At 35.1% G+C, this 21,166-nt stretch overlaps 1 long non-coding RNA gene across 1 annotated transcript; it reads left to right on the forward strand.

Moving 5' to 3' along the window:
- The first annotated feature begins 935 nt into the window (after positions 1–935).
- On the forward strand, positions 936–7,289 carry LOC140174489 (uncharacterized). The gene is made up of 3 exons (XR_011864011.1): positions 936–1,227; positions 1,312–1,369; positions 6,677–7,289. It is a non-coding gene; the product is annotated as an uncharacterized lncRNA (long non-coding RNA).
- The last annotated feature ends 13,877 nt before the right edge of the window (positions 7,290–21,166 follow it).

Genomic DNA, 21,166 nt, shown 5'->3' on the forward strand with positions numbered 1-21,166 from the left:
GTAACGCATGTATCAAGTTGGCACAGACCTATTTCTTCCAATTCATCAAGCCCATATCTACACGGCTCATTTATTTTCTATCTAGTCGTTGACGCTCAAATCCAACTATTTCAGACCTATTTCTTTCAATTCATCACACCCATACCTAATCGGATCATTATTTTTATTGGGTTGTTGGTGCCCAAATCTAGTTGACTTATACCTATTTCTTTTAATTCATCAAGCCCATATCAAATCGGCTTCATTTGTTTTCTGTCATGTCATTTATCCTTGTATACAGTTGGCTCAGGCCCATTTCTTTTAATTCATTAAGGTTATATCCAGTTGGCGTCATTTATTTTTTATCGGGTCGTTGGCACCTGTATCTAATTGGCTCAAATCCATTTCTTTCAATTCATCGAACCCATATTTAGTCGGCTTGTTTATTTTTGGTCCGGTAGTTAACGACCAAATCCAACTAGCTCAGACTCATTTCTTTCAATTCATCAAACCCATAATTAGTCGGCTTTATTTATTTTTTGTTGGGTCGTAGACATACATATCCAGTTATCTCATACCCATTTCTTCTAATTCTTTAATCCCATATCTAGCCAGCTTCATTTACTTTCTATCAGATTTTTGACACTCGTATTAAGTTGTCTCAGACCCATTTCTTCCAATTCATCAAGCCCATAATCATAAGGCTCATTTATTTTCTGTTGAGTCATTGATCCTTGGCTCAGACCCATTCTTTTAATTCATCATCTCATATCTAGTCGGCTTTATTTATTTTCTTTCATGTCATTGACACCCATATCCAGTTGGCTCAGATCCATTTCTTTCAATTCATCAAGTCCTATATCTGATGGCTTTATTTATTTTCTGTCGGGTTGCTGACACCTATATTCAGTTGGCTTAAACTCATTTCTTTTAATTCATCAACCTCATATCCAATTGGCTTCATTTCTTTTTTGTGGGGTCGTTGACCTCCATATCCAGTTGGCAGAAATCTATTTCTTTCAGTTTATCAATCCCATACCAAGTCAGATTTATTTTTTTTTTGTCGAGTCATTGATGCCCGTATGCAGTTGGCTCGGAGCCATTTCTTTCAAATCATCAAGTCCATTAAGAGAGCTTCAGGTTCGGCTAGCTCAAGAAGGATACCTCTCATCAAAATTCTAAATCGATTAAAGTGTTCTTTTCATCATCCTTTTCATCCTCATACCAATTTCTTTACGGTAAATTGAGGTATAACTCTCTTTTGAGCTTTTTTAAGATTCGTCCATTATATGTATATAGAGGAAATTTCATATTCTTGATTCTTTTGCTTAGGAAATCATCTCTAGAAGTCTCAAGGAGTAAGAAAATACCACAAATAAGTTTGAAAAAGGTGAAACACTCATGTGTTAAATGTATTTTATTATTTTAGAGTTATCTGTATTATTAATTTCTAATGAAGTTGTTGGAGTTACTTATGTTTACAACAATTTAAAGTAAACACCATATTAATTATTAGTTTATTGTTACACATTCAGTTTTAATTTTTTTTAACTAACTACTTTAATTATTTATATTATTTTTAAAAGTCATAACTCTTTTTTTGATGGTGAACTTGTTGGTAGTGGATTCAAATCTTAATGTGGGTTTATGGAAGGAGATGAAGGCTATAATATTTTTATTTTATTGACTTTGATTTGTTAATGTGCTAATTTAGGTTTTAAAAACTCATGTATGTTGCTGTTACTATTTTGTGAATGTTAATGTTTTTTAAACTTTAAGGATATAAAGTATGTCTACTATGGATATTTGGTTGTCTTTTGAATTTTGATGTTTAAAAATTCAATGTGATTTATTTTGTTTTCTTAATTTCATGATATATGTACTGTATAATTTTTTTTTCAAATTTTTTTTATTTTTATTTTTTATTTTTATTTCAAATGTAATATTCAATCGAGTAATTTGATTACCCACCCCAATCCAATTCGAAAGTATTCAGTTTGGGTTCGTTAGGATACAACACCAAAAAATGCCTTACTCGATCCAAATTGACCCGACACACATTTTAATTGGTTTAATATCATCTCTCCTTCAAACTCGACCCGACCCGACCCGATTACATCCTTATCTGATTACACTACTACCTACAGTTGTATTTGGAAAGAAAACTAAAATTGAGAGATAAAGACTGGGAGACAAATATAGAGACTTAAATAAGAAAAATTACTAAAATATTCTTATTTATTAAAAATAATAATAACTCTATTATTTTACCTTTTTCACCATCTTATTTCTTTTTATTCTTCTTACCCTCTTCAAGCGCATCAGAAAAAGCATCATCAACATCATTATCCTTGTTAACCTTTTTTTCCTCCACATTAGACCTTCTAATCTCGACGATGTTCTCAGCTTTCCTTTCTCTGCTACCATCTATTTTATTTCTACCCAAACTAACATTCAAAAAGTTTGATTTATTTGTAGGCTTAATCTTATTGTAGCTTTAGAATAATTATTTTTTATGGTTGTTTGGAAGAAGTGGATTTTCAGGGAGAAGTCTTGGACTTGGAGTGATTGAAACTTTCTTAGAAGGTCAATGCTCATATCCAGCACTATTGTCATTGTCCTATTACCCTCCCTTTCAAGTTCCAAAGAGGTACCTCTTCGCCATTCTTCCTATTTTTATCATCCTCCTCTATTACATCACCTCCGACACCACCTGCTGCTCTGTCTTTTCCTCCTCCAAATTCTCCTCCATCTACTTCAAATTTCTCTCCAACCACATCAAAGAGTCTTCATTGCAAGCCTTCTACCTCTTTTGCAAGCAGCAATTATCCCTCATTCTTTCTAATTTTTCCTTCTCCATCCTTAGAATTCAGTCTCCTGTGTTTCACTTTTTGAAGGTACTAATGGGATTGAAATTTTAGTTCTCTTCTCTAATAATCAAATATGATACTGAGTCCAAGTCCTTCAATCTTAATTCTAGTCTCTACAAATAAACACAACCTACTAGTATAGTCTCACCTTCCATTTTTTCCTTAATAATTTCACCCATGAAACATCTCACAAGTCCATGTGATATTATTAAATATACCTATTACAAACATATTAGTTTAGGAGAATAAAGTACGCAAAGCCACCAATCCCAATTAACTCCCTTTCTAATCCTTTTTATCGATCTACCCTTCCCTTCTTTCATTTCTTCTTCTTATTTCCATTTTGGTCATTCATACCTTTAATTCTCTCCCAAACACTTTCCACCTGAGCTATTTTATTTTTGAAGATTTTCACGTTTCTACACAAATCTGGAAAAAATCGGAGGTTATTTGTATTCCTCGGAAACCCCCGCCAACATCACCATTTAATATTTCTTGGCCCACTATTGGCCAAACCACTTGGGCACTAGGTCCAATGTGAGTTGGATCACTTAGCCATGCTTCATAATTGGAAAAACGAGCACCATGGAAATACATGCCACTAAGCCAAAGAAAGATGATGGAGAGTTGGCCGAAATGGGCACTAAATACTTTTCGGAAAATTCCAAATCGATCACACAATTACAAAGAACAATTTATATCATTTCTTATTTCTAATTTTTTCATCTCTTGTTGCATCTAATTTATAAACTATAACTTTGAAAGTTCTATCACCAATTGAAATATCCTTCCAAATTTTTGTATTTTGCATCACCCACACACAATTTTCACACTTAGCTTATTTATCTATATAACTTATTGCTACTTGTCAAATTTGAAATCTCTTTCTAAGACCCATTAGAGCCTTACAATTTTGCTCTTCCACCAAAACTCCCATGTCAACATTATAGCACGAACTTATGACCATCTTCCATAGTGGTTCATTCTCATCCGAAAATCTCTATTATTATTAAAAATCATAGCCACATTCTTCATTTCTAGATCCCCACATCCAAACTCCCATGCTCCTTTAGTTTTTAGATTATACTGCACTTTATTGTTGACATAAATCTCTTCTCTTTATTAGGGATGGTCAAAGAGGACTACCTACCTCGCTAAACCCCGCCGCAAAATATGATGGGCCAGTCTACCCCACCAAAGTGAAATTGAGTTAAACTTGCTACCTCTCCTCGTCAAAGGACGGACTGGAGGGTTGGCGGGCCGACCGCCTTCTTATTTTCTAAAACTCCAATAAATATAAAATTTATAAAAAGTACTATACTAAACACCTTTTAATCACAATATTAATCATAGTAAGTCTCAAATACAACAAGTCAACAACATAAATAATATAACAATATTTTTTGTAGCTTTTCTTTTTAATGTCTTTTGTAGCTTCAAATCTCTTTTCATATTCAAAATTATGTGTTAAATTTCTACTATCAACCTCTATGGAGACAGAGTTATCCATTATAGAATCCATAACTCAAATTATAAATAACATAACAATATCTAAAAGCAGTAACTAGAACAATAATAATAACTAAATATAAGGAACATAAGAACAAAATAATAGAGATCAGAATCAATAATCAGTAAGAAAAAGGTAAGAAAATAAAATAGAAATTGAAAGGTAAAGAACAACAAATAGAAGAAAAATAAAATATAAATAGAGAACAAAGAATCCCAAGCTCCCATAAACTGAATTATTATTCATCAAATATCCCTCCCACAAAGAAAAAAGAACAGAATCACCAATTAGCCCTCCCACAAAAAGAAAAATAAAAAAATTAAGCAGAAATAGAGAATATCCCTCCCACAAACAGAATCATCAAATTATCCCACACAAATAGAAAAATAAAAGAAAAATTAAGAAAAATAAACAGATAGCTTATTAAAGGATGACCTTTCTGGAGTACTTCACCGCTGTCTGCCATATACCTAAGAGAGGGACTGACAAAGCACCTTTGAGTAGTCATCACAGACCCGAGTCATCACCGCCGATGCTTTTTGAGCTCTAGGCAGCGCTACGAGAGATCTATGAGAGACGGAGAGCCGAGTCGTTGTCATCACTGGTGATTCTAGATTTTTGGTGCTTTCTGAGTGCGAGGGAGACATAGATGCGAGGGAGAGAGAGGGAATGCAAGTTGTTGCCACCGGTGCTCAATCATTGTCGTTGCGTGTTCACTGGTGGTTACAGAGAGAGAAAGAGACGGAATGCAAGAGTGAAGAAGGAATGTGAGTCGTTGCTGCTGATGCTTAATCATTGATGATGTATGTTCACTGGTGGTTCTTGAGAGTGAGTGAGAGAGAGAGAGAGAGAGAAAGAGAGAGGGGGAATGTAAGAGACAAGAGTGGAGAGGGAAGATGTAATACCCTACTACACAGATTTTTATGCCTAGATCGTAAATGAAAGGTGGTGAGGTGCTACGAGCTCTAGAAACAAAATATATACATATAAATATAGTAAGGATATTATATCTAGGAGCCTTGAAGGAAAAAGCTAAACAAAGCATAATAGAAAATCGCATCATACTCGTCCAGATAAGCATAAAACGGATAAGCAAGAATGAACGAAAAGGATAAACTATATATAAAGAACAGAGTTCCAAAAGATACAGATAATCAAGCTCCAAACTTGACCTGTAAAGCAAAGGTCGGCCAGAATATACATAAGTATATATATACATATAGACAGCTTAACAAAGTATCCCAAAATACAAAATATAACACCTATTTCTCCAAGTCAACCTCTAGGAGGGACATACACAATATATACAGTGTGGAGAATACATATACACATATACAACTAGAAACAAAATACTAAGCCCCAAGAGTATAGTTCTTTGATTGCACAGAGAATCTCCAGACGCTCAACGAGGTGCCTCTCAACCTGTATCCAAAAAATAATAGAATATGTATGGAATGAAAACTGAGAGTTATCAGTATAGTAAAAGGGCCCACATAGATAAAATATAAGGTCCCAGAAAAGGTAGAGGCATTCCTAGAACTCCGACATTTAGAATCAAACTTAAAATTTATTCTAAACCAGAAATTTTGTTAATCTATCTAAGGGAATTCTAATTCTAATCTAACTCTTCCCCTCCTATCTCCTTCAAACGTATTAATCACCAGATGAAACTACCCTCACCACGCCTCTACCAAATGAGGGGTCTCTCAGAGTCAAGCACATACGAAGAATACAAGTAATACATAATTAAAAAAACAGATACAATATTTAAGTCAGGTAGCATATAGTCATATATAAACAATTAGGCAAATCAAAATATGCATACTCAAACAAGTCATACAAATGCACATGATGCATGTCTGCCCTATGGCTGATGATATCATCTGTCGGTTATCCAGTCAAACCTGACATATCCAGTAGCGAACCCTAGACAGTCCCTCCAGCGCGAAGCTCAAAAGCATATGCACATATAAATATTCAATCATCCATCGCACAGGCCGGGTCAACGGAATCTCAAATCTCAACCTGGAACCAGTGGCAGTGAGTCACTGCGTTTGCCCAAGGAAACTAAGATCAATCATGAATACTATCCTAGAGCAAGTGAGGTGATGAATCCACATTTTACGGTATTTATTTGCTCTAATTGGGTGGATTTTATCAACTTTTCCTACACTTATTCAATGAAATAGCATAGTTTCATGATTTCTTCTTAAATTGTGCTTGAAAGTAAAAACATGCTTTTTAGGCCTTTTAATTGTTAAATTTTATTTACTTTAATCCCATTTGATGTCTTGATGTGTTTGCTAAGTGATTTCAGGTTTCCAAGACAAGTATGGATTGAAGAAGTGAGAAAAAGAGCATGCAAAAGAGAAGAAACCATAAAAAAATGGAGTTTGGAAGATTTAGCGACCCGTGCGTGCGCACAGTGATGCGTGCACGCGCACAAGTGTGAGCTTGGCGACGCGTACGCGTGGTGGGAGTGGATTTCACCGTGTGACGCGTACGCGTAACACACGCGTACGCGTGACCCACGCGTACGCGTGACCCGGGTCACTTGAGCTCACTAATTGCAAATCGCTTGGGGTGAATTTTGGGCCTCCAAAATCCAATCCAACTCATTTCTGAAGCTATTTCAACCCTAATCCAAGTGGAAGCAAGGGGGCAATTAGGTTTAGATTTTCTATGTTTTTGTCTTAGTTTTCTTGAGAGAGAAGCTCTCCCTCTCTCTAGAATTAGGTTAAGTTTAGTTAATTTCTCTTTAATTTTTATCTTTAATTCTTGTTTTAATGTAGTTTCTTCTTCTTTTCCTTGTTTAACTTCCCTTATTCTCTTAGTTCTTCTTCTTAATTTCTCATTTTTGTCATTTTTAAGTTTATGGATATTCTTGTTAATTTTAATTTCAATTAATGCAATTTAATGTTTTATGTTTATTATTATTTAATTCAGTTGTTATTATTGTTTGCTTATTTTTGGTAGTTAGATTTTATTTTTAATGTAATTTAATATTATTTTATTTTCATGCGCACCAAGTGTTTAATAAAATGCTTGGCTTAGTATTTACTTAGTTTTTCTTCACTCTTGGCTTGGAATTGAGGACTTTGGTGACCCTTGAATCATTGATGTCCATTCTTGTTTGATATATTAGAGTAGTTAGTTGATTTGGTTTCGATTGAGTCAAAGTCTTCCATTAATAGAGTTGACTAGGACTTATGGATTGAAATCAATTATGTCTATTTGACTTATCCTCGATGTAGGGTTGACTAAGTAGGATTAACTCTTCATAATCATCATTTTTTTGTGGTCAATGGCTAGGATAGGTAACCTTAGCTCTCAATCCATGCCAAGAGGTTTCTTAACATTTGAATTCCCCTTTCCTTTTAATTAATTGCCTTGCATTTAATTGCTTTCATTCAATTTCTTACATGTTAAGTTACTTTCTTGCTATACACATTACTTACAATCTTGCCACCCCATTTCCCCTCATAGCCAATAATAGAATATTTCAATTGCAACTCCTAGGGAGAACGATCCGTGGTTTCATTACTCTCGGTTTATATGTTTTGTATTTGAAATTAAACTTTGAATTGAGCATTACTTGTTGGCTCGAAACTATACTTCCAACAGAACTATATTTTTGTAAAAATTCTAAGCCGACGGTTTTGCTCTTTTAAGTTTTTAGCGCCGTTGCTGGGGAGTTGCAATGTGTGCTATTTGTTGGCTATTTGTTGGCTATTGTAAATAAGTTTTTAGCGCCGTTGTCGGGGAGTTGCTCTTCTAAGTTTTTAAGCTTTGTGGACTATGCTTGCCATGTTTTTCACTTCATGTCAATTAGGTGTTGCTTCATTATCCAATTCGCAAGTGCCTAATTCTTGCTTGAATGCTTGAATGCTTCTTTATTGCTTGTTTGTTTATCTTGGCATATAAGTTTCTTTTTAAATATCTCAAGCACACTAGAATGAGTGAAGTGCATGCTTATTTTGTCTAATTGTGACATAGCTTTCTTTGCTAGTGTGTGTGTTCTAAACCGCGCAACTTAGAATTCACACACTTGTTTTCTTCGTGTCACAAACCTATTCACTCACATCATTCTAGTGAATATCACCTCATTCCAGCAATCCATACTTCCTTATTTTTGTATTTACTTGTATTGCCATCCTATTTTCCACGTTTTCAAATTATAAATGTAATTTTTTAATTTCTTTGAATCATAATTAATTTATTAATTTACCGGATTTCACAGAAGAGGGAGACTCTATGTTTTACAATTGTGTAAGTTTGAAATGAAACCCTAATTCTTCATAAAATTTTCTATTTATATAATGGTATGAAATAACGAATATATCCTAAAAAAAAAGATTGTCAGTCCGCCAGACCAGTCCGCACTGTCAAAGCCTGCGAGTTTGGCGATACGGGTTTGGTGAACTTTTAAAAACTGACAGGTCCAAAGTCTCATCTCGGCCTCTCATTTTTTTGGTGATTTTGGCGTTTTGATCCAGCAAATTTAACATGTTTTACCATCCTTATTTTTTATTGTTGGCATAGGCCTCTTCTCATTTTTTAGTACATAAAGTATTTAAATCTCATAATAAGTATAATTTTTTTTACGATTTTGACATTTTAAAGGTGAAATGATGAGTTTTAATATTTTTTTTTACATTTTATTTTTTCGAATTCATAACTAAGATATTCACATTAGAGTATGATAACTATTTTTTCGTTACCTTAAAAAGACATTCCAATAAATGAAATAGTAAGATATGAGTTTTAATGATTTTTTAACATTTTTCTCTTTTTCTTAAATATTATCACTAATAGAGACATTAATTAATTGCAATAAGTATCTAACTATAGCTTTGCTAGATATTATTTATACATTTATTGATTAATAAATAAGTTAACAAATAATGTTAGTAATGGTTTCATTTTATTAAGAGAATAAATTAAGAATAATCAATGGAAATAAATTTATTTTGATAAATTATTTATAACCATTTTACAATAAACTATTAATAGAAGATATAATGTGAATACCTATTATATTAAATTTTTATTGGTTAATTATTCAAAAAGATGAAAGAAAATCATAATCCCATTCTTAACAGAATAATTGAGGTTAAGTTTGCCTTATTTTTCCATAAGTTTAAACTCCAAACGACTTTTTAGTTAGAAAAATAAGACAAAAGTTACATAAATAAACACAAAACTTGACAATATATATGTGTTCAAAGTATAGAAACTTGGTGGATGTTACAATACTCCCTTGATGTTTGGAGTTCTAAAACTCCATATAATTTTAACAAAAAAAACATTATTAAAATTTAAAATTTAATTTACTTTGCGTTGATTTAGATTAATATTTAATGCATACCAATGAAATCAATAAACAATTAATACTTTTTTTTTGAAAAACTACAAACATATTAATTACAACTTATAAAATATATTTTTAATAAATAATAATTATAATTATTATTAGAAATTTAATATGCTCTATTAGTATATAAGTTATTTAATGAGTTAATAAAATCTAATTAATTAATAATTTTATATTTTATTTATTTTAATTATTTATTTAAAATTATAATTTATTTCATAAAGTTTATTTAATATATTATCTTTTTTTGTTCATTGAAAATAATGAATTTGTTCACTGACAAACTTATTCCTATTTCTATACAATTTGAATCGTATTCGTATATTTTTATTTTTTTATTAATCTAATTTTATTCACATATTTTAATTTTAAATTTTTAAAATTTTTTATTTAAAATTTAGATAGATATAATTTAAATTAATAATTTAATTTAATAAAAATAAATATATTCGTATTATTTTTATTATCTTAAGCAAAAAATATCTCTAACTATATTTTTTAGGTAAGATTTATTAATCTTTTCAGATATTATGTATTTATATATACACTCTAATATTATTAATTTGAAAGATTACATATATCTATCTCTTTTGTTGAAATATTTAAAAATCATGTTTAATCATTTAAAAAAAATAATACGAGAACATTTATTTAAAATAAAATGAATATATTTATTTAAAATTTAAAAATTTTAAATAAATTTATTCATATTAATTTTAAAATAATATGAATATGTTTGTTTAAATAAAAAAATTTTAGAATAATAAGAGTATTATATCTTTTTAATTCTTTTAAATTTTTATTTTTATCATAATTTTATAATAATTTAATATCAATTTAAAAATAAAATAAATTTAAATTAAAACGAAAAATTTAACCTAAATAAAATTTAATGTTAATTTTTTCTCTTTCCTTAATAATTAAATGATGATTCTTCTCTCTCTTCTTAATTAAGGAATACTAAAACTCCAAATACGTTAACTTTTGTTTAACTCTTTAAGAAGAGTTTTAATACTCTAAACCTTCTAGGAGTATTGGATCAGGCACCTAGAAACTTTTAATGATTTCGTACACTTGTTTAATTGCGAATAGAGGCTATAAAAAGATATAGATCTTAATTTTTTTTAGTGAGAGGATAAAATGTGATTTTACATTAATTTTATAGGTAAAATTAAAAAAAAAATGAAAGTAAAATTAAAAGAAAACATAAAAAAATTAAAGAATTAAAAATGATATTTTATTCCTTTCAATTGAAAAAAAAATGAAAAAATTCATTTTGGACTGTCAAAAAATATAAAGATGATTAGAATTTATTATTTTTTATCTTCATTTAGTTATCAATTCACTTTTTTTAGTTTAATTTTTTTAGTCTAATAATTTAACAACATACTTTATCTTATATTTAGCATTATATTAAGTACTAAAAAAATATCTAAATGGTCAGTAATTTTATTAAATTCTGACCAGCATGTAATCAATAAAAAAAATAAATAATCTCACACCATTAAAATCATCATTAATAACTATTTAATAGCTATAAATTACAAAAATTACTAATACCTAATACTCCTACAAAATAAATTCTAAACTCCTCAAAAATAAATTCTAATAACCATCTAAAGTTTCAACTAAACAAAACTTTAGGCGTCTTTCCCGTTTGTTGTCCCTGTACCTCAAAGTTGGCCTCACCGTACCATGATCAATGGTCTTGTATAAATCCACCATTGGTGTCACAAATACATGCAAAACAAAAGTTTTTCAATTACAAGCGGGAAGGTTGAGAGTTCACTGGAAAATACGAAACAACAATAGGAGCTGAAGATGGCTTCGGATCTTTTTCGGGTTTTCTTGATAAAGAACCAGCTTCCACAGCAACCATGGAGCCTTTATCTTCCTTGGACTTGGCCTTAAAGCAGGAGAGTAACGCTGAGAATAGACTCATCGTTTTCAAGTGAGGAACTTGTTACTGCTCTGGACTTTTGAGAAATTTCAGGAAAAGAAAGAAAGTGAACGAGTTAGGTAGTGGAATTTGGGAAAGAGATTCTTATATATAATTTATAATTGCTGTTGCCTTAGCTTGCTCAAGAAGCGTTTGAATAATTTGGCTTTCTCAGCAAGGAAATTAGACCCAAATTGCAACGTTGACTTGGCTACTCCAATTGTACCCACAGAATTACAGAAGTATTATTATTTGTGTATCATATCAAATATCCGAGACTCGGAAGTCTTTATTTATTCTTCATGTCAAATCACAGGAAATGCATTTATGTTTTTTTTTTTGTTTATTTAATACTATTTATGCATTTATGCTTTTAAGTATGTTCGTTGAAGTTGGAAGGAACGTTACCTTAGTTTTCAGGTTTATTATAACAAATGATATAATACTACACATCTAAGTCTTTTTGTTAATTAAGTCTAACGAACTAAATTAATCTAACAATAAAAATCGATTACAATTAGTATTATTTTGTTCCGGCCAAGCTCAATAGAAACTAAAGACCCGGATCCGAACATCAAGCCGACCCAACGGTTTACCAAACTCGAACCGGGAGGTGACCCAAACGTCACCTCGCCTCCTACGCGGATCTGGATAGCTGGTAGAAGCTTCCAAATGTGTGGGCCTAGCCACCAGGGGTCAATGATAAACCCATATTTTATGATATATATTGTGCTTAAATTGAATGATTTATTTAACCCTTCACCTACTTATTCATATAAATTGCATGGTTTTACTTTTCCTTTTCTATTATATGATATATGTGAATTACATGTTTTCTATGCTTTAAAAATAATTATTTTAAATACCCTTTATTACCATTCGATGGCGTAATTTGTGTGTTGAGTAGTTGCAGAACTTTTAGGGCAAGAATGACTTAAAGGATGGAAGGGAAACATACAAAAATGGAAGGAAAGCACAAATTGGAGTTTTGGAGCAACTGGCAGTGACGCGTCCGCATGTACGATGCGAACGCATGGTTCGCACAAAAAGGAATTGACGCGAGCGCATGGATGAGGCGAACGCGTGACTTGCGAAATACAACTGACGCAGGCGCATGACTGATGCGACCGCGTGGAAGAGCGACACTCCAGATGACGCGACCGCGTGACCCACGCGGACGCGTGACGTGCGCGATCTGCAGAATTTGCAGAAGTCGTCCTCAGCGATTTCTGGGCCCTTTTTGGCCCAGATCCAAACCCAGAGAACACAAATTGAAGGATTATAAATGGATGAATCCACCCATTCATGAGGAGATAGAGAGAATATACGCTTTTTAGGATTTATATGTAGTTTTTAGTGAGAAAAGTTCCCTCATCTCTCTTAGGATTAGGATTAGGATTTTTAGAACTTAGGAATATTTTTATCTCACCTTTCTATCAGGTTCAATATCTTTTTATTTCGACTTCTCTTAATTGTTGATTATATATGTTGCCAATTTGGCTTAATGACATTCATGTTATGATTTTCTTAATTAATATAATCTGAGGTATTTCAGACTTATGATTGTTTTCTCTAATTTATGTTATTGATGCTTGGGATCTATCCAAATTATTTTCATTCAAGTAGATTTTATTCCATTTTGGCTTTGGTTGATTAATTGTTAACTCTTGAGTTGTCAAACTCAGCAGTGGTGAAAATTGGCAGATTCTAATTGATCTAGATCGCTCTAAATCTAGTCTTCCCACAGGGATTGACTAGGACTTAAGGATCAAACTAATTAGTCCACTTGACTTTCCTTTGCTTTAGTAAAGGTTAACTAAGTGGGATTAAAAATCCAATTCTCATCACAATTGATAAGGATAACTGGGATAGGACTTCCAGTTTTCATACATTGCCAAGAATTTTATTAGTTATTAATTTATTAGTTCTTGCAATCTATTTCTCTTGCCTAAAACCTTTTTAAAACCCAAACACTATTTTTCCATAACCAATACTAAATCATACTTCCTTGCAATTCCTTGAGAAGACGACCCGAGGTTTGAATACTTCGGTTTATAAATTTATTGGGTTTTGTTACTTGTGACAACCAAAACGTTTGTACGAAGGGATTTTCTATTGGTTTAGAATCTATACTCACAACGCGACTATATTTTTACAAAATTCTTTACTAGCAAAAATCCTAACGTCAAATGGCGCCGTTGCTGGGGAATTGCAAACGTGTGCCTTATTATTGGTTATTGTAAATATTTTTCTTTTACTTGTTTACTTGTTTCTTCTCTTCCCTCCTCATTTTTGATAACTACTATGAATTCTCACCCCTCTTGCTTTGAGTTTGGTTCTAATTTTGTTGCAAGGAATGGAAGCTATAACAGGACTATGCATCAAGATCTGAGCAATCAAAGATGGATGGAGCCAAGAGGATCTGATCACTCCTTTAGGCAACAACACCCTCCTAGATATCATGGACAGAGACCGTTCTACAATGCATACCCAACTAATAAATTTGGTGGACCGCCTTGTAGCTACCAACAAGCTCCACCCTATGCTCAGAGACCATCCTTTCAACACAACCTCAACCCACCATACTCACAAGCTTCTTTTCACCATTCGCCACCCTATGATCCTTATCCGTCCCAACGCCAATCCAATTACTCCCAAGAACCACCACTCTCCTACACACCATGTCCATATCCATCAAGCCAAGAATCACAGGTTCGCTTCGAAGAATCAGTAAACCAATTCAATGCAACCCTTCATCAACTGGAGCAAGCAATAAATCAATTATCTTCCAGATGTTCGGACACTCAACAGACTCCCATGGCTTCATGTGGAGAATCTAATAAAGAATGTATTTTGAAGAAGACACGAGAAGCTCCAGTGGATAGCATAGAGCATAACTTCATACTGGAACAAGTAGAGGACGCTGTCATTGTAGAAGAAGAAGAGTTGGTTGAAGATTTAGGAGATGCTGAACCTCCACAGGAATCCAGAGTTGTGGAGAATTCCGTCGAGGACGTTACAATTAATGCTAAGGAGGATAGTGCACAACCCTCAAGGCAGGTATCTTATGAGGAACTGGATGGAATGACCCAAGACTCAAGTTTTCTTGATGATGATAGTCACCACTCAAGTTCTCTTAGTAATGCTCTTGCATCCGCAAGTAAATTCTTTGAGACAGAAGAATCTTCCCCAAGTGAATACGAAGATGATGCAGAGGTCGACTTTTCTCAACCTCCCAATTATGACTCGAGTGATGAAGAAGATATCGGTGACCTTGATCAGGACATGGTTGAAGTGGAAGAAATTTGCCAAGAAGTGGAGGAATTCACAGAAGACCACAAGGGAGTAGAGCTTGCAGAACCACTGAAAACACTGATCCCAAGGCCACTACCACCCAACACAAACTTCAAGTGGGTAAAATCCTTGACCTTTATCTTCAATTTTCCACTTGAATATGGTTTGCTTGAGACAGATGGCCAGCTTAGAGCTCTTTGCGGCTTTAAGAGAAAAAGGGAAAGGACTCGCACTCAGCGTTGGTATGCAAGATTCAATGAGGTTTCACACTTCAATTTGAGGTGCAGGAATTGGTGTCAAGCTCAATTGGAAGGATCTCGGAAGCTGTTTGGTCATTGCAGTGAGAATTCGGACTACTCACCACCCGACTAGAAAAATGCAGATCAAGATAAAGATGGGTGTAAAAGTAGAATTTGGGATCCTGGAATCTATTCTGACATTCAACACTCCGGGAGCCTTGAAGCCTTCTTGAACTCACCTAAGGGCTTTACGTACCTTGTTTGGAACCCCGGAGGATGTTGGCATTCCAAACACTGGTGGAGATTTCTGGACGAATTCAAGCACAAGCCACCGTAGCAGGAAGCTCATCAAATGTCCAACTTAAGGATTTTAACTAAACGTGCTAGGTGGGAGACAACCCACCATGGTATGATTGTCCCTCTTTAGTTTTAATTCTAGTCTATTTTGTTTGTTTTTGAGTTTTGATTGAACCTGGAATCATGTATGACATTCATATTAGCATTGCATTCTGCATACTGCAAAAAAAAAAAAAAGAGAGAGAGAGCACGCGACGCAGCAGCGTCGCTGACGCGTCCGCGTCACAAGTGCAGTAAAAGAAAAGGAAAGTGAACAGAGAGTTATGTTGAAGCAAGGCTGGAGGTATGCCTTTGGCTCAAATTGTTCCACGCGATCGCATCATTTGCGGAAAATACCTCCCACGCGTGAGTAAAAACGCATGATCTGGATATCGGCGTAAAGATCCAACGCCCAGAAAGTTGGGCTGGAATCATACGGCTAGTGTGCGTTTCGCACAACACAACCCATGCGGTCGCGTCCTTGACGTGATCGCGTCACTTGCACAACACCAATCCCACGCGATAGCGTGAGCGATGTGATCGTGTCGCGTGGATCGCACACAACCCCAAAGAAGACAGAGAGTTGCACGGAACCGACGCTAGAATTGTGCGTTTCGCTCGATTTCCAGCGACGCGATCGCATGCCTCACGCGATTGCGTCTTTCATTATCTAATCATTCCATGCGATCGCGTCACCCACGCGATCGCACCAACCCCATTCCACACCAGCCACGCGACCGCGTACCCCACGCGATCGCGTGGATTGCAAATTATCAACCCCCTGTGACGCGTACCCTACCCATCGCGCCCCCAACCCCTTTCTTCTTCCTCTTCCCTGCAACCACCCCCTCTATCTCTGCCCTTCGTCGTCGCACCACCGACGACCACCCAGACCCCACCGCAACGCCTCCTTCTCTCTTTTCCCTCTCTTTCTTCTTCTCCCCTCCACCACTCCTGTTCTGCCCCCCTCCGCGACCACCACACCCACCGCGCCGCCCTCAACCGCCGCGTCAGCCACCACCACCACCCCCCAGCCATCTCTCTACCCCACTTTCTTTCCTACGCCTACCAGGTTTTGCCGAAGGCCACCCTTCTTTCAATTCCTAGTTAATTACATATTTTTCTGTTTATGTTCATCATTAGGTTAGATAGAGATGCATGTTTGTAGTGGATTCTAGGTGGTTAGGTAGCTAGGATCTGGATAGTGGATTTAGGCCTGATAATTGCACTGTTCCTGTTATCTGTTTATCTATTCTGCAATTTATTCTGGTTATGATGTTGATCCTGTTCATATGTTGCTCTTAACTGTTACATGCTGCTGTTACACTGCTCTTTCTTATTCTTGCTATTTGTGCAGCCTTATTTCAATACATATGAACTATTCTTGTTATTTGTTTTCCGGGAACATCCAATTTTAGCCGGAATGCTGCCCAATTTTTTGCAAATTACTTTTCCTTCTACATTCAAGTATTGGTTTTGGCAATTCTCATTTTTGAACTGCTCCACGCATACCAAACCTATTCTTGAATGCACGGGTCGGCATTCTTATTACTTTTGATCTCTTGGTTAATAAATTGATGTATTGATGGTTTGATTTTACTTTTTACTACTTCTATATCTATCTGAATCATCATCAATACCCTGTTTTTTTCCTGCTTGAATATGAGTTGACTGTTGCTTCAAATTGTGAAATTCTTATTACTTAGGAACCAATCATCATGCCACTTACTCTGACTTCCTTTTTACTAACTCACTGATTTTCGCTTTCTAACCACTTTTTCAATTTTAACCACTTTTAACTTTCTAACTTCCCACTTCCCCTTTTCACTACTTCTTTAAATTAATTTCACTCATGGCATGATAATTGTTTTTCCTAATTAACAGACTTTCCATTTCTAACACATTTTGGAATGTGATTTCTCATCTCCGCTTTTCAACTCCAACACAATCCGAAATATACATTTACTTAACTCATTTCATTTTTCTACTGCTCCTTTGCCACTTCATGCTTACCTTGTTATTTGTCTACTTGTTTTCCTGCTTTTATTCCTCAATTATATCTTGAAAATTCTGTTTTTTTCAGGATGTCTGACTCTCAAGGCAGGGGTAAGGGCAAAGCAACAACTGGCAAACGGAAAAGAGGTGAATCCTCTGGTTCCATCCTTGGCATCTTACATGATGATTCCTGGCGGGAGAAGAACTTTACCCAGCAGGAAAAGGCTGATCAGTTGGTACCTTCAGTTGACCCGGTAAAATTTGCAAACAAATACTGTGAGCTGAAATACCCAACCTTTGCCACCGCCAGGAACCTACACATGGAAAGGACCCTTAAAATTCTAGAAGAACTCCAGCAGCACACCTCAGATAAGATCAAACAGAGAGGCTGGTTCTTCCTGGAGAGGAACCTAAGTGAGGTCAACTCATCCTGGGTTAGAAAATTCTACTGTAACTACTTTCTCTCTTCCCTAGATGCAGTACAGCTCAGAGGCAAGCAGATTCTGGTTACTGTTGAAGAAATTCTCCATCTTCCACCTAAATCAGATTAGCCGGATGGTTACCAGAAAGCTGAGGAAGATATGAGATTTATGAGGTTTGATTGGGATGCAGTAAAGAAGGACATCACTCTTGATCCTACTGTTCCTTGGGTCATGGGAACTAGCACATTGGTACCCAATGGAATCAGGCTTATATATCTGAATGACGAGGCTCGGCTATGGCAACAGATTCTAAGCAACTATGTGATGCCGAGCACTCATGAGACGGAGGTGCCAGCTGCTATGATTACCCTCATCTGGTGTGTGATGATGGGTAAGGACCTTTATCTACCTCGCTTCATCCGGCATTACATTGCCAGGGTCCATGTTAGAGGCACCCTCTCTTTTCCTTACCTGATTACTCAGTTGGGTCGCCGAGCTGAGGTCCATTGGGAGGCTGTTGATGAAAAGCCCCCGCAGTAGAGTGCCGAAAGATCATCCCTCACAGTTGAAAGTTCTTGGCTTTCGGCTACCGCCCTCCATTTCTCACTGACACTACTGAGGCATCCACCTCTTCAGCTACCCCTTCTGCTTCCACTGGCCCAGCACCACCCACTGCACCCCCACCTGCTCTTGATCCCGTCTACCGTCTGGTGCACCGACTCTTTGATCGCCTAGATCAGATGGAGCGCCATCACGAGCAGCAGTTTGAGAGAGTTTACCGTCGCACCAGGCGACTTTTTGATAGGTCTGAGCGTCGCCACAAGCGACGCTATGAGCACCTCAAGCTGATGATCCACTCTGGTGGTGACATTTCCTCCGATTCCGACACGCCCTCCGACACATCTGAGGAGGAGGTGAGCGTTCACGAGGAGGAGGCACCTACCCAGGCTGAGCAGAGAGGTCCCGGCCACACTGCACCACATCATGAGGAGCACCACTAGCTACAGACCGTAGATCCGGAGGTTCCTCTACGGACAGAGCCCCGCTGCATCAGACCACTTCTCCGATCCTCACATCGACTGCAGATCCTCAGCCTACCATCGAGACACCAGCAGCCCATCCTTCCGGAGATGACACTTCGTCACACCCTGCTTGAGTGAGCATCAAGGACGATGCTATTATTTAAGTGTGGGGAGGTCTCCATCTCTGGCATCTATTCATTTTGGTGAACTACTACAGACTCTCTTCTTATTTTGTCTATTTTCTGTATTTTTGCACATTTCTCTCTTTTGCTTTTATTGTATTTTTTTTGCATTATGCACTTTGGGCTGTATATACATCTTGGATATTTTAGCTTGATTTGCACCTTAGTTTACTAGTTATATATTAAGTGGATTAATTAGTATAGTTTACCCTTTTTAGCATATGATAGTTGATTTGATTGAAAATAAAAAGGAAGTAAGCTAGAGACTTTAAACAGAATCAATCCACACCCCTTGTATATATAGCATTACATGTTAGTTAGTTAACAACATTTTATCAAGGAGGAACACTAAAACTTTAAAGCCATCCAATATATTTTACATTGAGAATAATGGAAACTCTTAATTTCTACTTGCATGACATACATAATTGATATATGATTTATGAGCTTGAGAACACACAACTTGTGAGTTTTGAGCTTAATTGTATGGTTACATTCAACCATAAATTTTATTCCTGTGTGTTTTGCCCTTCTTTTTATTTTATTCTGATGTTCTTTACTTTGCTTTAATCTATATGTCCAATATAGAATATAGATACATACCAAGATAGGATTGAGGCCATTTTTGATTATTAACTCACTTATCCCAAATAAAGCCTACCTTTTATGCCATCCTTGTTAGCCCCCTTGAGCTTTTTAACCCCATTCTGTTTTATAACCACATTACTAGCCTTAAGCAGAAAAACAAAATAAAAAATCCCAAGCTGAATCCTTGGTTAGCTTAAGATAGAAATTGTGTATAATTTAAGTGTGGAGAATTTTATGAGAACATAGGATGATAGAAAAAGTAGGAAATTAAATTGAAAAAGTTATGTAAAAATTTGGGGAGCATGCTCATGTGAAATCAAAATAATCAAATTACCATGTGCATTAAAAAAAATTAATTTTTTTTATTTTCAATAAGGGAACACAAAGAAATTCCCTAGTTACAAAATAAAAAGAGTCAATGCACATGGGACAAAGTTGAATTTAATGCATGAGTTTGCAACATAAAGTGGGAAAGTTTGGGCAAATAGGTTAAGAAACTTTGATTTATGTAAAAATATGTATGTTAAGTGAGATTTTAGACTTATCAAGGATTCACTTATTAGCTCACTTAGCCTTATACATATACTCTTACCTCTACCTTGGCCCCATTACAACCCTAAAAAGACCTCATGATATTTGTATGTCTGTATTCTATAATTGTTGATTGGTTAGATGAAGAACAAATTTATAGAAAGTAAGAATAAAAAGAAGATTAGAGTGATTAACCCAATAAACACTGAGTGACTAGAGAATAAACACAAAATCCAGTGAGGGTTCAATAGCTCATCACCATATATCTCTGTCTCAATTGTTAATTGTCTTGCAAGTTTGAAAAAATATTTTTATCCATCTCAATTGTAAAAGTGCTTTAACATTGTCTAAGGTTGGCTATGCATATATATATTTCCTTGAGAATGTGAATTAATTTAACTACATGCAAGTTTTATATACAAGTGAACAATAACTAGTTTAGCATGACTCATTTAGGTAGTTGTATCTAGGATAGATTGCATTGCATGAGATCCCACCATTTCACCTTCACTCTTTTCTCTTGGATTTAGCATGAGGACATGCTATTGTTTAAGTGTGGGGAGGTTGATAAACCCATATTTTATGATATATATTGTGCTTAAATTGAATGATTTATTTAACCCTTCACCTACTTATTCATATAAATTGCATGGTTTTACTTTCTCTTCCCTATTATATGATATATGTGAATTACATGTTTCCTATGCTTTAAAAATAATTATTTTAATTACCCTTTATTACCATTCGATGCCGTAATTTGTGTGTTGAGTAGTTGCAGAACTTCTAGGGCAGGAATGACTTAAAGGATGGAAAGGAAACATACAAAAATGGAAGGAAAGCATAAATTGGAGTTTTGGAGCAACTTGCAGTGACGCGTCCGCATGG

The sequence above is a fragment of the Arachis hypogaea genome, chromosome 7 (genome assembly GCF_003086295.3).
Source record: "Arachis hypogaea cultivar Tifrunner chromosome 7, arahy.Tifrunner.gnm2.J5K5, whole genome shotgun sequence".
Lineage (NCBI taxonomy): Eukaryota > Viridiplantae > Streptophyta > Magnoliopsida > Fabales > Fabaceae > Arachis > Arachis hypogaea.